We start from the raw sequence: 18,668 nt of genomic DNA, 5'->3' as shown, positions 1-18,668 counted from the left end.
GCTTCTGCCCAATCACCCAACCTCTCCAAATCATCCTGGAGTTTCTCGGCATCCTCCTCACAGCACACACGCCCACCCAGCTTTGTGTCTTCTGCAAACTTGGAGATATTACATCTAGCTCCCTTGTCCAGATCATTAATATATATTGGGAATAGCTGGGGTCCAAGGACCGATTCCTGCGGTACCCAACTGGTCACTGCCTGCCACTCGGAAAAAGACCTGTTTATTCCAACTCTTTGCTTTCTTTCTGCCAACCAGTTCTCTATCCAAATCAATACCTTGCTCCCTACTGCCTGTCTCCTGCTGCTCAGCCAACTTCCGAACCAGGTCAATAGCACATGGAAGCAATTAGGTAATGACCAAATAATCTGTTTTGCTGATGTTTGTTGAGGAATTTATTTTGATCAGGGCTCATGGGAAAGCTCTGCTACTAATTTTTGAATAATTGGATCGGATCTATCACATCCACCTGAGAGGACAGGTGTGGCCTCGGTTTAATATCTCAACTGAAGGAGAGCACCTCTGAAAGTGTAGCCCTCCCTCAGTACAGCACTGGAGTGTCACCCTAAATTATGGGCTTATGTCCTGAATGGGGCTTGAAAGCATATCTAGAGTGCTACAATTGAATCAAGTCTGAAATGTTTATAGAACTTTTGGGCTAGAAATTGCGATCGGAGGCATACCTCTGGAGCATGCCTCCGACACACGAACACATTATAAAATTAACTGCTGCCAGCCAGGCTGCACAGAGTTACAGTCTCATGACTCGAGGCAGAGAGCAGCGTAATTGCTCACGGACACCAGGGCCACAGGCGGTGTGGAAACGTGCCTGGGATCACAAGGGCCTGGTCCTCGGCTGACAAAGGAGATTTCCATTCCAATCGTTTCCAAAGTGAATCCCCTCATAAAATGCACTGGAATCACGAAATGTAAAAAGTATGCAATTGACAGAATTGGAATTTTAATCATAATAACCTTCATTTCATCAAACTGAAAAAAAAATTGTTATTAATTTCATACTTCATTAAAACTGTATTCCTGGCCAACGTTTTGCATAAACTCATTTAATACAGTGATTCTGCTTAATTTTGGATATGTAAATGTTTAATTTAAGCCTTAGATATCCCCTTGTGATGAAGCAAACATGCCCTGCACCTGCTTGCATCAATCATCAGACTTCGGTGGGCACTGGATGGCCAGTCGTTGAGGAACTCTCTGCTAGCGATTGCTTCCCGGAGTCGCCCGCAGATGGCCTGTCCACGTGTACCTTGACAGGCCTCAGGTTACGGATTACGTGCAAGTGCATGTGGAAATACAGAACTTGCGGGGTATTTCCAAGTGATTACAATGGCATACGCTGAGACTACAGACACCGCAATTTCAGGGCCAAGATTGTGCTCCTTTAGTTTTCAAATTGCTGCCCTTTTATTGGCTTTTACTTTTCGTTAATCGATTGCTCTTTTTCATCTTATCATAGAACCTCACTCTGTCATTGGAATGGCCCATTTGTGCCTCAGTGTTGTGGTTCTGACTTTACTGGTTATTATCATTGCCGAACATTTTTATTCCAATGTAAGCAAAGTTAAAGGTAGGTACTGGTTTTCATCACACTTCTTACATTCTTCACTAAAACTTCAGGATATTACTTTACATTAAAATGTTATAGATCATAGAACTAATAGATGCAACATTTTCTGAAGAAGGAACTGCAAAAGGTAATTTTCAAGTATTCCACCCAATACATGTCCTAAAGAGTGGTTTCAGGGATCCGTCAGAGTTAACATATAACTGTAGGGAAAGAAAGAAAGAACGAGAGAAAGAAAGAAAGAGAGAAAGAGAAAGAAAGAATGAGAGAAAGCGAGAAAGAAGAGAAAGAGAGAATGAAAGAGAGAATGAAAGAACGAAAGAAAGAAAGAAAGAAGGAAGGAAAGAAAGAATGAAAGAGAAGCAAAGAAGGAAAGAAAGAATGAAAGAAATAAAGAAATAAAGAAAGAAAGAAAGAAAGAAATAAAGAAGGAAAGAAAGAATGAAAGAGAGAAAGAAGGAAAGAGAGAAAGAATGAAAGAAAGAATGAAGGAGAAACAATGAAGGAAAGAAAAAGGAAAGAGAGAAAGAAAGAAGGAAAGAAGGGGAGAAAAAAGGAAAGAAAGAGCGAAACAATGTAAGAAAGAAGGAAAGAAAGAAATAATGTTTTTATTCATTCATGCGATGTGGGCGTCGCTGGCAGGGCCAGCATTTATTGCCCATCCCTAATTGCCCTTGAGAAGGTGGTGGTGAGCCGCCTTCTTGAACCGCTGCAGTCCGTGTGGTGATGGTACTCCCACAGTGCTGTTAGGGAGGGAGTTCCAGGCTTTTGGACCCAGCGACGATGAAGGAACAGCGATATATTTCCAAGTCAGGATGGCGTGTGACTTATAGGGGAACGTGGAGTTGATTGTGTTCCCCTTTACCTGCTGCGCTTGTCCTTCTCGGCGGTAGAGGTCGCGGGTTTGGGAGGTGCTGCCGAAGAGGCTTTGGCGAGTTGCTGCAGTGCGTCTTGTGGATGGTGCACACTGCAGCCTCGGTACACCGGTGGTGGAGGGAGGGAGTGTTTAAGGTGGTGGATGGGGTGCCAATCAAGAGGGCTGCTTTGTCCTGGATGCTGTCGAGCTTCTTGATTTTTGTTGGAGCTGCACTCATCCAGGCCAGTGGAGAATAAATCAATATATTAAGTGTGAGGTGGGAATTTCACAAAGACAAGTTCACGGCCAATGTGGATTGGAGGCGGCTAACATTTAGAATAAAGGTAGAAATTGCAGCCACTTTCTGAAATGCAAACAGGATAACAATGTTTTTGTATTCTTCTTCTGATAGGTAACTCAACCAAGCCGATACCATCCAATTCTTTCCATTGTACCATTTGAGCAATGAGTCTCATTTTCAAGTGATGGAATCTCGGTGATGTTCAAATATGTTCTACCTAATTTCTTCCTGGGAAATAAACAGCTATTATTCCTCAAACCTGCCTTTGCTTTGCAAACTAAGGTCAAGGACCAGATGAAATGCACTTTAATGATAGCATGTGCGATTTTTAAAAAAAGGTTTGCGTTTAAATGATGAAATTCTTATCGTGTGCGTACATTTTTGTTTAATTTACTTGCCAGAATATCTACTCATGATCGCTCAATGTCTTTTTTCCTGTATCCTTCTGAAGCAGATGTTTTGTCTTTACTTGGTTGATATGAAGAATTTTGTTTTTGCTCATCTGTGAGTGCACTGCTCAGGGTTAGGTCGTGGCTCTGTTTATATTATTAATTTCCACCTCTGTATCATCACCCGTCTCGGCCCTTGCCTCAGCTCATCCGCTGCTGAAACCTTCATCCATGCCTTTGTTACCTCTGGACTTGACTATTGCAACACACTCCTGGCTGGCCTTCCACATTCCACCTTAAGCTAACCTGAGGTCATCCAAAACTCAGCTGTCCGTTTCCAAACTCGCGCCAAGTCCAGTTCACCCATCTCCCCTCTGCTCGCTGACATGCATTGGCTCCCAGTTAAGCAACGCCTCGATTTCAAAATTCTCACCCTTATTTTCAAATCCCTCCGTGGACTCGCCCCTCCATACCTCTGTAATCTCCCTCATCCCCACAACCCACCGAGATAGCTACGCTCCTCTAATTCTACCCTCTTGAGCATCCCTGATTATAATCGCCCAAATTTGGTGGCTGAGCCTTTTGTTGACTAGGACTTAAGCTCTGTAATTCCCTCCCTAAATGTCTCCGCTTCGCTGCCTCTCTTTCCTCCTTAAGATGTTCCTTCAAACCTACCTCATTGCACAAGCTTTTAGTCAGCTGCCCTAATTTATCATTAAGCGGCTCAGTGTCAATTTGCTTGTCTTAAAATATGCCTGTGCAGTGCCTTGGGACGTTTTGTTGCGTTAAAGGCGGTATATAAAACAAACTGTTGTTGTTGTAACTGGTAACATGGTTTTTGCTGTTTCATTGCATTTATTAAAGTGCCCGTTCATTTCAAGATAGAGTTTAACGCACACATGTGCATCAAGATCCCCAGTAATGTTCTTGATGTTCATATGTAGCAGTTATATACAAGCGATTGACATTATCCATTGCAGATACACAGGAGAGTTGCATTGATGGCTGCCTTGCACAGTCTTGGCGCGGACTATAGCACTTGTGGGCGAGCAGGTCTTGTGTGAGTTATACAAACACGTTGCTGGGCTCTGAACAATGTTCAAATATGTTATTGCACCTGCCTTAGTATCGTTGCCAAGTCCAGGGGGTGGAATTGATCTTCACTAGGGGGCTCATAGTGAAGCCAAAATCAGCAGATCCTTCAAACTATGTGAGTGCAACATTTAATGGCAATCCCTAATTTCCCTTGAGAAGGTGGTGGTGAGCCGCCTTATTGAACCGCTGCAGTCGTTGTGGTGAATGTACTCCCACAGTGCTGTTAGGGAGGAAGTTCCAGGATATTGACCCAGCAATGATGAGGGATGGCGATATATTTCCAAGACAGGATGGTGTGGAACTTGGAAGGGTACTTGAATGGGGTGGTGTTCACATGCGCTTGCTGCCCTTGTCATTCTAGGTGGAAGAGGTCGGGGGTTTGGGAGGTGCTGCCAAAGAAGCCTTGGTGAGTTGCTGCAGTGCATGTTGTAGATGGTACACACTGCAGCCACAGTGCGCTGATGGTGGAGGGAGTGAATGATTAAACTGGTGGATGGGGTGCTAATCAAGCGGGCTGCTTTGTCCTGCATGGTTTCGAGTGTCTTGAGTGTTGTTGGAGCTGCACTCATCCAGGCAAGTGGAGAGTATTCCATCACATTCCTTACTTGTGTCTTGCAGATGGTGGAAAGGTTTTGGGGAGTCAGGAGGTGAGACACTCATCACACAGTACCCTACCTCTGACCTGCTATTGTTGCCACAGTATTTAATTGTCTGGTCCAGTTAAATTTATGGAATATTGAGACCCCCAGCATAATGGGGCATTGGGCGATGGTAAAGCCAATGAATATCAAGGGCCGGTGGTTAGACACCCGTTTTTTAAAATTAGACATTGCCTGGAACTTGTGTGGTGTGTATATTACATGCCACTTATTAACCCAAGCCTGAACGTCGTCCAGCTCTTGGTGCATGCGGCCATGGACTTCTTCATTATCTGAGGAGTTGTGAATGGCACTGAACACTGTGCAGTCCTCAGCGATCATCCCCCCTTGGGCCCTCTCGTCATCCCACCCTGTGCCTGTGAATGCCTCATAAAGTGCTTTCCCTCTCATGATTAGCTGTTTATGGATTGCTTCATGCTGCTCTTTAGACAACCCAGCAAGAATCTTCGGCCTTTAGAGAGAAAAATTGTGCCCATTTTACAAGCCGCCTGATTTTCTTTTTCAATAGATATAAACATCGTGTAATGTGTAATGCATGCTATATCGTCTGCTTTCCTCTAGGGCCACAGTGTCATTTCAACCCCATTCTGCTAGTTTTCGGGCTGTCTCCCCACTCCAAACCACTGGAGGCGCCACCCAAAACCTTCCCCATGCCTGGTAAAGGATACCTAAATAGTTCTGATGTGAATATTTGTTTGGATGGAATTGTACTGCTGCAGATACGTTGATTTATTCATCAATAAATATTTAATGGGAAATCTTGTGTTATCATTTATTCCATTTTATAACTTGTTATCTATAGTTTCCATTGTAACTACATTCTTTTGCATTTTTTGCATTGGTGAAAGAAAGAAAGACTTGCATTTATATAGCACCTTTCATGACCACCGGATGTCTCAAAATGCTTTACAGCCAATGAAGTACTTTTTGAAGTGTAGTTACTGTTGAAATGTGACAACCGCTTTCGACAATTTCCTCTCAGCAAGCTCCCACAAACAGCAATTTGATGACGACCAGATAAACTGTTTTATTTTTATGTTGATTGAGGGATAGATATTGGCCAGGACACCGGGGCTAACTCCTAATCTTCGAAATAGTGGCCATGGGGTCTTTTACCTCCAGCTGAGAGAGAAGACGGGGCCTCGGTTTAACGTCTTGTCCGAAAAATGGCAACTCCGAAAGTGCAGCACTCACTCAGCACTGCACTGGATTGTCAGCTTTGATTTATGGGCTCAAATCACTGGAGCGGGACCTGAACCCACAACCTTCTGACTCAGAGGCGACGGCTAACACTTTATCAGCTCTCAGCTGGTGTGACGTTTGTAAATAAAAGCCTGAATGCTACTTAACGGAAGCTCAGTGTAGTGGAGATAATGAGGTAATGGGGAAGTAGGAAGAATGGTATAATGCAAATAGACAAGACCACCTTCAATTTCTCCATCGGGAACCAAGCTATATGTGAGTGCCAGACTCTATCATGTGTCTCACTCTTGAGAGCTCCAGCAGTAATGGCCCAGAAATTCGGGTTGGGGGCTTCCCGCGGGTGCAAGCCCCCGACCTGCACTTACCTAGCGCGCCAGCCGTTGAGCTGTGGCCCCCCGTGGGATTCCGATCCTGGGCCTCCTCCAACTGCCAGCGCGCAGTGCTTGCGTATCCCAGGGGCGCAGTTAGTTCGAAGCGTCCCCTGAGGTCACGTGGGCCATGGGGAACCAATCGGAGCAGGGAATGCCCATTCATAAGTTTGACAGGAAGAGCTGTCAAAACTTATAAATACTACGGGCCCCAAAACATCACTAAATCTTCAAATATTTTTTTTTTTAAATCACATTTTTTAAATAAACGATAAATTACATGAAATAACTATTTTAAACAATAATATAAATTTTTGAAAAAAATAATTTTATTTTCTAAAGGGGCTTAAAATAAACTTAACTTGCTTTAAAGTATTTAAAAATAATAAACCTTTGGAAAAAATGTTTAAATTTTAATTAATTCACCACTTTCCTTGTTAAAAGCAGGCCTTGTGCCTGCTTTTTATGTGTAACTTCTGGAGACTTACCCTCCTGGGAAAACCTGCCAAAAAAACGTAAGTTTGATGCGCACGCATTGCCTCTCCTGCACGCGCGTTTGACCTCTGAACCTCTTCATTCAGGGGAATGGATGTGTCGGTTTCCCGCGCATTCGCAGTGCATGCAGGAAACCGGCACTTCCTTTGGCTTACGGGTGAGTACCCTGTGCATACTCAACCGTGGAGACCCGTATTTCTGGGACAATTATATAATGAGATACTTTAACAACAGTTCTATATATGGATATTCCCAATCTTATAATGAAACTATACAATTCTCATGCTGCATTCAGATAATTTCATAGTAACGTAGGAATAGGAGTAGGCCACTGATCCCCACACGCCTGTTTCGCCATTTTGTTAGATCATAGCTGATCTGTACCTGGACACCATCTATCCGCCTTGGTTCTGTATCCCATAATATGATTACTTATTAAAAATCAATCAAAGCTAGTTTTCAAATTTCAATACAGAAAGCCTCAGCTATCTCGTGGAGAGAGCTCCTGATTTTCATTTTAGTGTGAAGAAGTGCATCATGACATCACCCCTAAACGACCTAGCACTAATTTAAGGATATGGCCCCTTTGTGCTGGACTGCCCCCACCAGAGGAAATAGTTTCACTCTATCTCCCCTATCATCATCTAAAACACCTCAATTAGATCACCCATTAACCTTGAATACTTAAGGGTATACAAGCCTAACAATTGCAACCTGTCCGCATAATTTAAACCTTTCAGTACCGGTGTCGTTCTGGGGAATCTGCACTGCTCGCCCTCCAAGCCCAATATTTAATTCCTGATGAAAGGTCATCGACCTGAAACGTTAACTCTGTTGCTCTCTGCACAGATGTTGACCTGCTGAGTATCTCCAGCATTTTCTGTCGTTATTTCAGATTTCCAGCATCTGCAGTATTTTCTGTTGGATTTAATTCCTGTTGCCCAGCGCCCAGACACTGATAAAAATGCGGGGCAGTGTAACCAAAAAGAGTTGGTGGATCATGTTTTCTCCGTGAGTGAAAGAAATGCACATGTGATGAGAATAGCAGGATGCTAGTAGTGATGGAAGTCAGAATTAGGTGGTAGAATGCTTCTATTTCAGTGGCAGTGAGGCGATGGTACTTGGCAAGTGCCAAGATAATGTTCATAACAGAGAATGGGGAAACACAATTCTCATTGAGCACAGCATTACGTAGAAGTGAGGTCTTCTGGACGGAGTTAAATTCTACAAAGAGTTTCCTCTTGGGTGCTTCATATCAACTCCTGTAGGTTCGGTGCAAGATCGATTGAACCCTGTTTATGCTGTAATCATTATGAGTAATGCACCAGAATTATAGCTATTGACACGTGTATGCTTATGCAGCGGTAATCCTTAACCTTTGAGACTCCTGAAGATGTCCCATATTGTTAAAAAAAATATTTTTAAAAATCAAGGAATATTCTTTAGCTGCATGTTACTTTCTTTGTGCTCATAAATCGACTTGGCGTCACACCACTTAACTATCAAAGCAACGTGAAGTTACTGTATTCCTTGCCTGCAGAGCAGCATCTGAACAGCTTAATAAGCAACACTTTGGACATATGCTCGCGTTCAATTTGCCAATGTTCTTGGTTGCTTACAAGTTGTAACAACGTGTTCTGGACGATTGACACATGGGTGACACTCCTAATCCAAAAGGGCAGTTTGTGGCGCTGTCAATTTGCAGGTAACAGTTGGATAGTAAAGTACGAAATTGGATCTCAACATATTCAGTAAGCCTACTCATTGTTTTCCAGGCCCTACACCAATCAATTCCTAGGGGACGTTTTCTCTGTATCTTATTGGGACATACTCATTAAGATGAGGTAGGAACATGCATTGCATTGCATTCAACGAGTTGGTTCGTGTCAGTAATTTAATTGAGAATGATCGAAGGAAGGAAGGAGGAATGAAGGGAGGGAGACATAATGGAGCATGTTAGAGAGGGAGGGAGGCAGGCAGAAAGGATCGGAGCAAAGGAGTAAGGAATGTGTGATGTAATTCTGGCATCAAGGTTGAATAATAGAAATTGCATGTTTGGGTTGCCAGCTTGAAGGCATAGGGGGATTAGATTTTGGTTTGTGCCTCTCCGAAGCTCAAAGCCCCTAGCGTTCACGTGCGGTGCTGTTAACGCCTCCCGTGAAATTCAGCGGGAGGGTAATGGCAGCGGCAGCCGGTACCGCACTGCGCCGCTGCACCGCCAGCGATGATGTCAATGCCGTGCGCAGCGCCCCAAATGGGCGCTGCCCAATTTGGTTATAACTTTGAGATTTATGCTGACTGAGGAGTTGCCCTGCTGATACCCAGGTTGACCATTAAAATCAATGGATATAGAAACATAGAAATATAGAAGATAGTAGCAGGAGTAGGCCATTCAGCCCTTGTGCCTGTTCCACCATTCAATGAGATCATGGCTGATCATCGAAACTCAGTACCCTGTCCCTGCCTTCTCCCCATATCCGTTGATCCCTTTAGCCTTAACAAATATATCTAACTCTTTCTTGAATATATTTAATGAACTGGCCTCCACTGCCTTCTGTGGTAGAGAATTCCACAGGTTCACCACTCTCTGGGTGAAGAAATTCGTCCTCATCTCAATCCTAAATGGCCTACCCCTTATCCTTAGACTGTGACCCCTGGTTCTGGACTCCCCAGCCATTGGGAACATCCATCCTGCATCTAGTCTGTCTAGTCATGTATGAATTTTATAAGTTTCAATGAGATCCCCTCTCATTCTTCTAAAGTCCAGCGAGTATAAGCCCAATCGACCCAATCTCTCCTCATACGTCATTCCTGCTATCCCAGGTAACAGTCTGGTGAATCTTCGCTGCACTCCCTCCATGGCAAGAACATCCTTCCTCAGATAAGGCGACCAAAACTGCACACAATACTCAAGGTGTGGTCTCACCAAGGCCCTGTACAACTGCAGCAATACATCCTTGTTCCTGTACTTGAACCATCTCGCTACGAAGGCCAACATATGCATCAGATGCTTAATGCATTCGTCCAAATAATCTTCCCTTAGATATTTAAGCGGAAACAGATAACCAACTTTAAATGATCGAGATAAGGTCTCCAGTAAAATAACGGAAATTGGGCCTTCAGACCAATGTTATGTGTGAGGTTGAAACTGATTGAAGGATAACTTCAAGGGTCAATGTGGGTTGATGGAGGTTAAATGTAGACTGAGGATAGAGCAGAATAGTTTGAGAGGAGATTGGATAGAGGTGTTCAAAATAATGATGTGGGACTAGACATAGTAGCTAAAGACAAAGAGGTAAAAATTCAGCTGCTTGTGCCTCCCGTTAGCGCCTTAAGAGGGCGCCAATTGGGGCACAAAGCAACTAGTGCCAGGGCGCGGCAATGTTTGTGCCACTCGCAAAATTAACTAGACATTTTGCGGCGGCGCTAAACACTACCGCCATGATCTCCAGCGCTGGCAGATTGTGACGTCAGTCGAGAGCGCAACGCCCGGTTAGCACCCCGGACTGGATATCGAGTAGCACCCCCTGCCTTACTGCCTGCCGTTAGCAACGACTGGTTGAGGGGAGCGTTTTGCTGCCAGAAAGCAACTAGGGGAGTACTATTTAAAGGCAGTCGCTTCCTGCTTTTTTTGGTCGGTGACATTTTTGCACCACACATTCTGAGAGAGAGAGAGAGACTTCAGGAGAGATTCAACACGGTGTGAAGGAGTTTTGAGTATTGAGCAGCACTTTGCAGGTTTATTTTGATCTGCCCTTCCTTGCTTCGCCAGCGCTCTGATGTAGCGCCTCACTCCTCGGCCTTTGCACCTTAAGACAGGTGTGAAGCACTTGATTTAGCGCCCCAATCACCTCCAGGGGCGATAAAAGCCAAGTTTCCTGTCAGAAGCGATAATTATCACCAGGCGCTGAACTTTGCGCATGGCCGACAACGGCACCCCAAATGCGGTGATACCGATTTTTTCCCCCAAACCGTTCCCGTAGGCGGAAGAGTCGAGAACCAGAGGACAAAGATTTAATTGATTGGCAGAACAACCAAAGGCGACATGTTAAGATGTTGAATGCACTGATTGAAAGGGTAGTGGAGTCAAATTGAACCGTGGCTTTCAAAAGGGAATTTGATAATTACCTGAAGGAAAAAAAATAGAAGGCTATGGGGAAAGGGCAGGAGAGTGGGACTAGCAGAAGTGCTCTTGCAGGGAGCCGACACCGGCTCGATGGGCCAAAAGACCTCCTTCTGTGTGGTGACCATTCTATTCTAAATTGCAGCCACCTTTGATGAAGGATAAAGGTTCTGGTGTTTGCTTCTTCTGACAGCTAATTAAAATAAAGCCCATAATATCTGATTTTTCCATTGTTCCAAAAATATGGTCAGTGAGTCTTCATGTCAAATGTTTGAATCTCAGTGATGTTATAATATTGGCCTTGTTCCACATAAAAGAATTGCGGCACTTTGAACGTCCTCCCAAATATTAAACACTAGAATCAGCAACTCGATGGGTTACACTTCCCACAGGATCACGGTTGAACAGTGAATCTTGCAGAGTAATGCAATTTGGTGAGATGAGAGACTGAGGGATCTTCCCTGTGCCTTTAACATCGAAGCAGGCATGGCAAAGATAAATCGGAAAGCACTGATTAATGTTGAACATTCCTTTTTATGTTCGTTCACGGGTTGTGGGCATCGCAGACAGGGCCAGCATTTACTGGCCATCCCAAACTGAGAAGGTGGTGGCGAGGCGCCTTCTTGAAAAGCTGCAGTCTACGATACTTCTTTGAAGCGGTTTGGTACAAATGAGTGGCTTGCGAGGCCATACTCAGAGAAGCACGTGAGATTCAACCATGATTTTGTTTGTCTGGAGTCACATATAGGCCAGACCAGGAAAGGACGGCAGATTTCCTTTACTAAAGGATTAGTGAAACAGATGCTTTTTTTTACAACAATCCGGTAGTTTCATAGAAACATAGAAGATAGCAGCAGGCATAGGCCATTCGGCCCCTCGAGCCTGCTCCGCCATTCAATGCGAACATGGCTGATCATCCAAATTCAGTACCCTGTCCCTGCCTTCTCCCCATATCCCTTGATCACTATTGCCTTAAGAAACATATCCAACTCCTTCTTGAATATGTTTAATGAATTGGCCTCTACTGCCTTCTGTGGTAGAGAATTCCACAGGTTCACCACTCTGGGTGAAGAAATTCTTTCTCATTTCTGTCCTAAATGGCTTACCCCTTATCCTTAGACTGTGACCCCTGGTTCTGAACTCCCCGACCATCAGGAACATCCTTCCTGCATCTAATCTGTCCAGTCCTGTTAGAATTTTATAAGTTTCAATGCGATCCCCTCTCATTCTCCTAAACTCCAGCGAGTATAAGCCCAATCGACCCAATCTCTCCTCATAAGTCATTCCTGCCATCCCAGGTATCAGCCTGGTGAATCTTCGCTGCACTCCTTCCATGGCAAGAACATCCTTCCTCAGATAAGGCGACCAAAGCTGCACACAATACTCAAGATGTCGTCTCACCAAGGCCCTGTACAACTGCAGCAAGACATCCTTGTTCCTGTACTCGAACCCTCTCGCTACAAAGGCCAACATACCATTTGCCTTCTTAACCGCCTGCTGAACCTGCATGCTTACCTTCAGCGACTGGTGCACAAGGACACCCAGGTCTCTTTGCACTTACCCTTCTCCCAATCTATTGCCATTCAGATAATAATCTGCCTTTCATGGTCATCATTACTGATGTTAGTTCTTTATTCAGATTTATTGAATTAACATTCCCCAGCTGCCGTGGTGGGATTTGAACTCTCAGTCTACTAGTTCAAGCCCCTGGATAACTAGTCCAGCAACATAACCACTATGCTTCCATACCCTAAATGTGACAGTTCAAATCATCAGTGTATTGAATGCTGCAAATTCAAATGTCTGTCTGAGCAATATCCCCCTGTTTCTAGCCTGCCTTTGCTTTACAAACTAATGTGAGGATCCAGATGAAACCCACTTTAATAACAGCATATTATGAGGAGTTTTTACTTTAAATGGCATGGGTGCAAATGATGAAATTATTATTGTGTTTGCTATGGTTTCCTAATTTACTTGCGAAACTACTTGCTCACGATTATGAAACATCTTTGTTCCTTTATCCTTATGCTGCAGATGTTTACCCTCAGTTGGTTCATATGAAGAACTAACAATGTTTTTCTCATTTGTGATTATGATGGTTAGGGTCATGGAGTTGTTCAGTTTATATTCTTGATTAGTAACACATTTGTTGCTAAGAAACAAACAAAGAAAGATTGCATTCCTATAATGCTTTTCACGAACACCGAACGTCCAAAAACGCTTCATCACCAATGTAGGAAAAGCGTCAGCCAATGTGCGCACAGGAAGCTCCCACAAACAGAAATGTGACAATGACCTGATAATCTGAATTATTTTTTAGTGATGTTGATTGCGGGATAAATATTGGCCCCAGTACACCGGGGATAAAACCCGTGCTCTTCTTCGAAATAGTGCCTTGGGATCATTTACATCCACGCGACAGAGCAGATGGGGCATCGGTTTAATGTCTCATCCGAAAGACGGCACCCTCGACAGGGCAGCAGGGGTGTGAGCAGATGAGTTTATGGGCAAAAATAAGCATCGAGTGTCCCCCAGTAATATTTTGATGTTCACATGAGGTAGTGGGACAGCAGGGATATGTGTTCATCATTGTTGATGGTGAGCGGAAACACATTGAAGGCAGCCTTGAGCAATCCTGGCTCTACCACAACAACTGTGGATGAGCAGGGCTTGGGTGAGTTATGCAGAGAGTACTAAGTTCTAAATAGTGCTCCGAGCCGGTTATTGTTCCGGCTTAATAAGGGTGCAAAGTCTAGGTGGTAGAAATAATCTTTGCTGGTAAAGTAATTAAACATATCCAGTAAGAGTTTTGGTCATAGAAATTGACTATAGCCCCATTTGGGGTGCCAGCCTCACCAGGGCGCTAAAAGTAACGCCCCGGAAACCGTCGCGGCCGCCCACCGGAAATTCAGTTGGCACACCCCAGAGGGAAGCGCGACGCTACTAGAGGTGCCCCGCATCCCTGTTGGGGCGCTGCAGCTGAATATCGCTGTGGCACGTCGCGCTGCAGTACTGCAGGCCTTCCTCCCCTTCTTAAAACGGAGGGGCTTTGTGCAGCGCGATCTGGGGCCCAGCTGGGCCCCCGAGGATCACGAGTGCCGGCAAAAGAGCCCGGCACCGAGGAGAAGTGCTGGGCTCTTGGAACGCGGTCGGCACTCCGCGGGGGCGGGGGTGCTCAGGAAGCCAGGGATGGCAGTGCGGAGAGGTGCTGGCAGGCGGCCAGCAACAAAAACGGCCGCCCCACACCTCTCCTTCAATTAGCACCTCTACCGCCGCAGGTAGGCCCCCTTGAACTGTTCGCACATAGCCTCCGGCGTTAAAGCAGGTGGCGCATCTAAATATCGCGATCGGGGTTTCAGCTGGGCGCTGCGCACATCGATGACGTCATCGGTAGTGGTGCCACGCTAACGGCTAGTGCCGCCATTAGCATCCCGCTGAAATTAGCGGGAGGCACGGCCAGCAGCTTACGACCCACTTCGCGCCCTCTTAAGGTGCTAACGGGTGGCGCAGCCCACGGAATTTCTAGGCCTTGCCATTTTCCGCAGAAACGGCAGCAATGCATTTTCAGGGTTTTTTTTTTGCTCCATCCCTTATATGCTCGTTAGGATTTTGACCTACAGCCATGCATCATAACTTTATTAATTGGAGAGTAAAGAGCAACTTGAGTTCAGAATGATTTAAAATAACCAAAAATATACTAGTTTTGGTCAAATAAAGACTAGCACTTGCATAGCGCCTTTCATGGCTTCAGGACGTACTAATGCGCTTTACAGCAAATGAAGTACTTTTGCAGTGTAGCCACTGTTATAATGTAGGAAACGCGGCAGCCAATTTGCGCACAGCAAGCTCCCACAAAGAGAATTTTTTTCCACTCATTTATCATTTAAAAACTTTTAAAACAGTTACGTTTCTTTTACAGGCCCATAAAAAACTAATTATTTTCCGCTAAAAATTAAATTTTTGTTTAAAATATTTAATTTATTGTCATTTCAACTCATTTTAAAAATGTGATTTAAAAAAGAATGTATTGAATGTTTTACTGTGTTTTGGGGGTGATCGCCATTGATTTATTTGACAGATCTATCTGTCAGGTGTATGAAGGGAGAGTCCCTTCTCCTATTGACTCCCCACGGCCCACGTGATCCCAGGGATCCGCATGCGCCTCTGAGCTACGTGGACCCTGCACATTTCGAGTTTGGAGAGGCCCAGGAATGGAAGTGTACGCACCTTGGGAGCCCTCAGGTAAGTCTGTAGATTTTATCCAAATCGGAGGCCTCCGCACGCAGGAAGCCTCCGATCGGAAAATACGGCCCAATTCTCTCTTTGACTGGATGTCCATTTTAAGTTACAAATATCAATCAAACCCACCATATACCTGTGGGCTCTTGCAGTCGGATGCTTTACTTTACATTATTACTGTTTGCTTCAGTTGAATTTGGTTTTGTTTGCGCATTTTTGGCCGTTAACATATTTAAGCATTTCAATTGAGATGAGTCTTTGCCATCTCTGCTGAACCAGGCAGACCAGCTGAAGTACGGTATTGAGTCCTTGTTTTCATTACAGATGGCACAAAGCTGGGTGGGCGTGTGTACTGTGAGGAGGATGCCGAGAAACTACAGGATGATTTGGACAGGTTGGATGATTAGGCAGAAGCATGGCAGATGCAATATAACGTGGATGAATGTGAGGTTACCCATTTTGATGGCAAAAACAGGAAGACAGATTATTATCTGAATGGCAATAGATTGGGAGAAGTGGAAGTGCAACGAGACCTGGGTGTCCTTGTGCACCAGTCGCTGAAGGTAAGCATGCAGGTGCAGCAGGCGGTTAAGAAGTCAAATGGTATGTTGGCCTTCATAGTGAGAGGGTTTGAGTACAGGAACAAGGATGTCTTGCTGCAGTTGTACAGGGCCTTGGTGAGACCACATCTTGGGTATTGTGTGCAGTTTTGGTCGCCATTTCTGAGGAAGGATGTTCTTGCCATTGAAGGTGCTCAGCGAAGGTTCACCAGGCTGATACCTGGGATGGCAGGAATGACGTATGAGGAGAGATTGGGTCGATTGGGCTTGTACTCGCTGGAGTTTAGAAGAATGAGAGGGGATCTCATTGAAACTTTTAAAATTCTGACAGGACTGGACAGACTAGATGCAGGAAGGATGTTCCCGATGGTCGTGGAGTCCAGAACCAGGGGTCACAATCTAAGGATAATGGGTAGGACATTTAGTACAGAAATGAGGAGGAATTTCTTCACCCAGAGAGTGGTGAACCTGCAGAATTCTGTACCACAAAAGACAGTAGAGGCCAAGACATTAAATATATTCAAGAAGGAGTTGGATATATTTCTTAAGGCTAAAGGGTTCAAGGGGTATGGGGAGAAAGCAGGGACTGGGTACTGAATTTGGATGATCAGCCATGATCGCATTGAATGGCGGAGGAGGCTCGAGGGGCCGAATGGCCTACTCCTGCTCCTATCTTCTATGTTTCTACGTTTCTATTAATAGAAGTATTGAGTTATTCATTAGATTTTTTTAATTTGAAGGTGCAAAGGTACAATGGTGGATGTGCACAGCGTGTCCACCTATCGTGGTGCCAGTTAGAGGTGGCATTTCCTTCATCTATCTTTTTAAATATTAGCCCGAGCTTCTGCAACCTTTGAAGATCTGAGTGTAGAAATGCTTTCATTAGTTGTTGCATATACGCCTACTTATGTATGAATGGTCTTTTAGATGTATTCCCTGAGCTGTATATTTTTTAGAGGGCTTCACATGGGAAAAAAACATCTTCACCGCACTTTTGTGTTGCAGTTTCCTTTCCTTCGCGCTTGGTCCTGCAACTACGCCCTTCGTTAAAAACATTCATTTCATCCTCTTTCGTTCTCTCTAATTATCATTCATCCCTCTGCGCCCCTCCTCTGCCCCTTGTTCTCCCCTATCTCCAACTCCTTGCTTATTCCTCTCCCCTTGCACTCACCCCCTACCACATCCACGACTCCTAGATTCCCATCTTCACCCTCCCTCTATCCTTATCCTCTCACATTGCTCCCCTCCCTTACTTATCCAGCTACCATCCTCCTCTCCCACCAACAATCTTTACTCCGCTTCCACCTTCATTCGCTGTCACTTTCTCCTCTCCCTTTTCCCTCTTCATTTTGCACCACCCTACGCTCCTCCAGTTAATGCCTCTTCCTTCAATGCCTCTCCTCTTCACATCTAATCTATTTGCTTCAACCACCTCCTGTTGTAGCGAGACATACATTCTATCCATTTTTGAGTAAAGGAATGTCTCCTTGTTTCGCTATTGGACGTATTACTCCACACTCTTGGCCTGAACACTTCCCTTTGCAACTGGACCCTGGATTCCTAACTAACAGACCCCAGTCTGACAAATTAGGTAACCACACCTCCCTCCCCGACCCTGAACACGAGGGCCCACAAGGATGTGTGCTGAGCCCCCTCCTCTACTCCCTCTTCACCCACGACTGTGTGGCTGTTCATGGTTCCAACACCATCATCAAGTTTGCAGATGATACCACGGTGGTAGGCCAGATCACCAACAAGGATGAGTCAGCGTACAGGGAGGAGGTCCAGCATCTCGTGAAGTGGTGCGCTGATAACAACCTGGCCCTTAACATCAAGAAACCAAGGAAATCATTGTGGACTTCAGGAAGTCTAAAGGCGGAAGTCACACCCCCATCCACATCCATGGGGCTGTGGTGGAAAGGGTGGACAGCTTTAAGTTCCTCGGTGTCCACATCACGGAAGACCTCTCCTGGTCCCTCAGTACCTCCTCTTTGGTAAAGAAGGCCCAGCAGCGCCTATATTTCCTAAGGAGGCTGAAGGGATGTAACCTGTCACCCCTGATCCTCTCTAACTTTTACCGCTGCACAATAGAGAGGATCCTGACGAACTGTATCACAGTGTGGTATGGCAGCTGTAGCTCCTATGATTGGAAAACCCTGCAGCGGGTAGTCCAAACTGCCCAACGCATTACCGGCACCCGGCTGCCGACCATAGAGAACATCTATCAGAAAAGCTGTTTACGGAGGTCACTGACCATCATCAAAGACCCTACCCACCCCAGCCACAGTTTGTTCACCCCGCTGCCATCTGGGAGACGCTACAGATGCTTTCGCACCCGAACGACCAGATTTAGGAACAGCTTCTTTCCCAGGGCTGTCATCCTACTGAACTCTACAAATAAACTCTAAAGCCTGCACATCTGCCAATGCACTTTATTATGTTTATGTTTATGTATTACAAGCCAAATGAATGTCGAATGTTAAATGTCTTAATCTAAATGTACACTCTTGGGAGCCGCAAGACTACATTTCGTTGTACTGCACTTGTGCACTAACAATGACAATAAAGTTGATTATTATTATTATTGTTATTATTATAATCTATTTTGTATTGGATTTCCCACAAGTGGAAACCTAATTTCACATTTACCCTGGACAAATGATTCATAATTATAATGACCTCGATCAGATCACCTTTAAAACTTCTCTGTTCTAAAGAAAAGAGTCTAAAGCTGTTCAATCTTTCCCGAATGCTGTAATCTCATTTATGTTACCATCTTGGAAATATTTTGTTCA

Source organism: Somniosus microcephalus, unplaced genomic scaffold (genome assembly GCF_052327205.1).
Source record: "Somniosus microcephalus isolate GS21.2 unplaced genomic scaffold, FLI_Smic_1.0 unresolved_chr9, whole genome shotgun sequence".
NCBI lineage: Eukaryota > Metazoa > Chordata > Chondrichthyes > Squaliformes > Somniosidae > Somniosus > Somniosus microcephalus.
Note: the sequence above shows the minus strand (reverse complement) of the source record.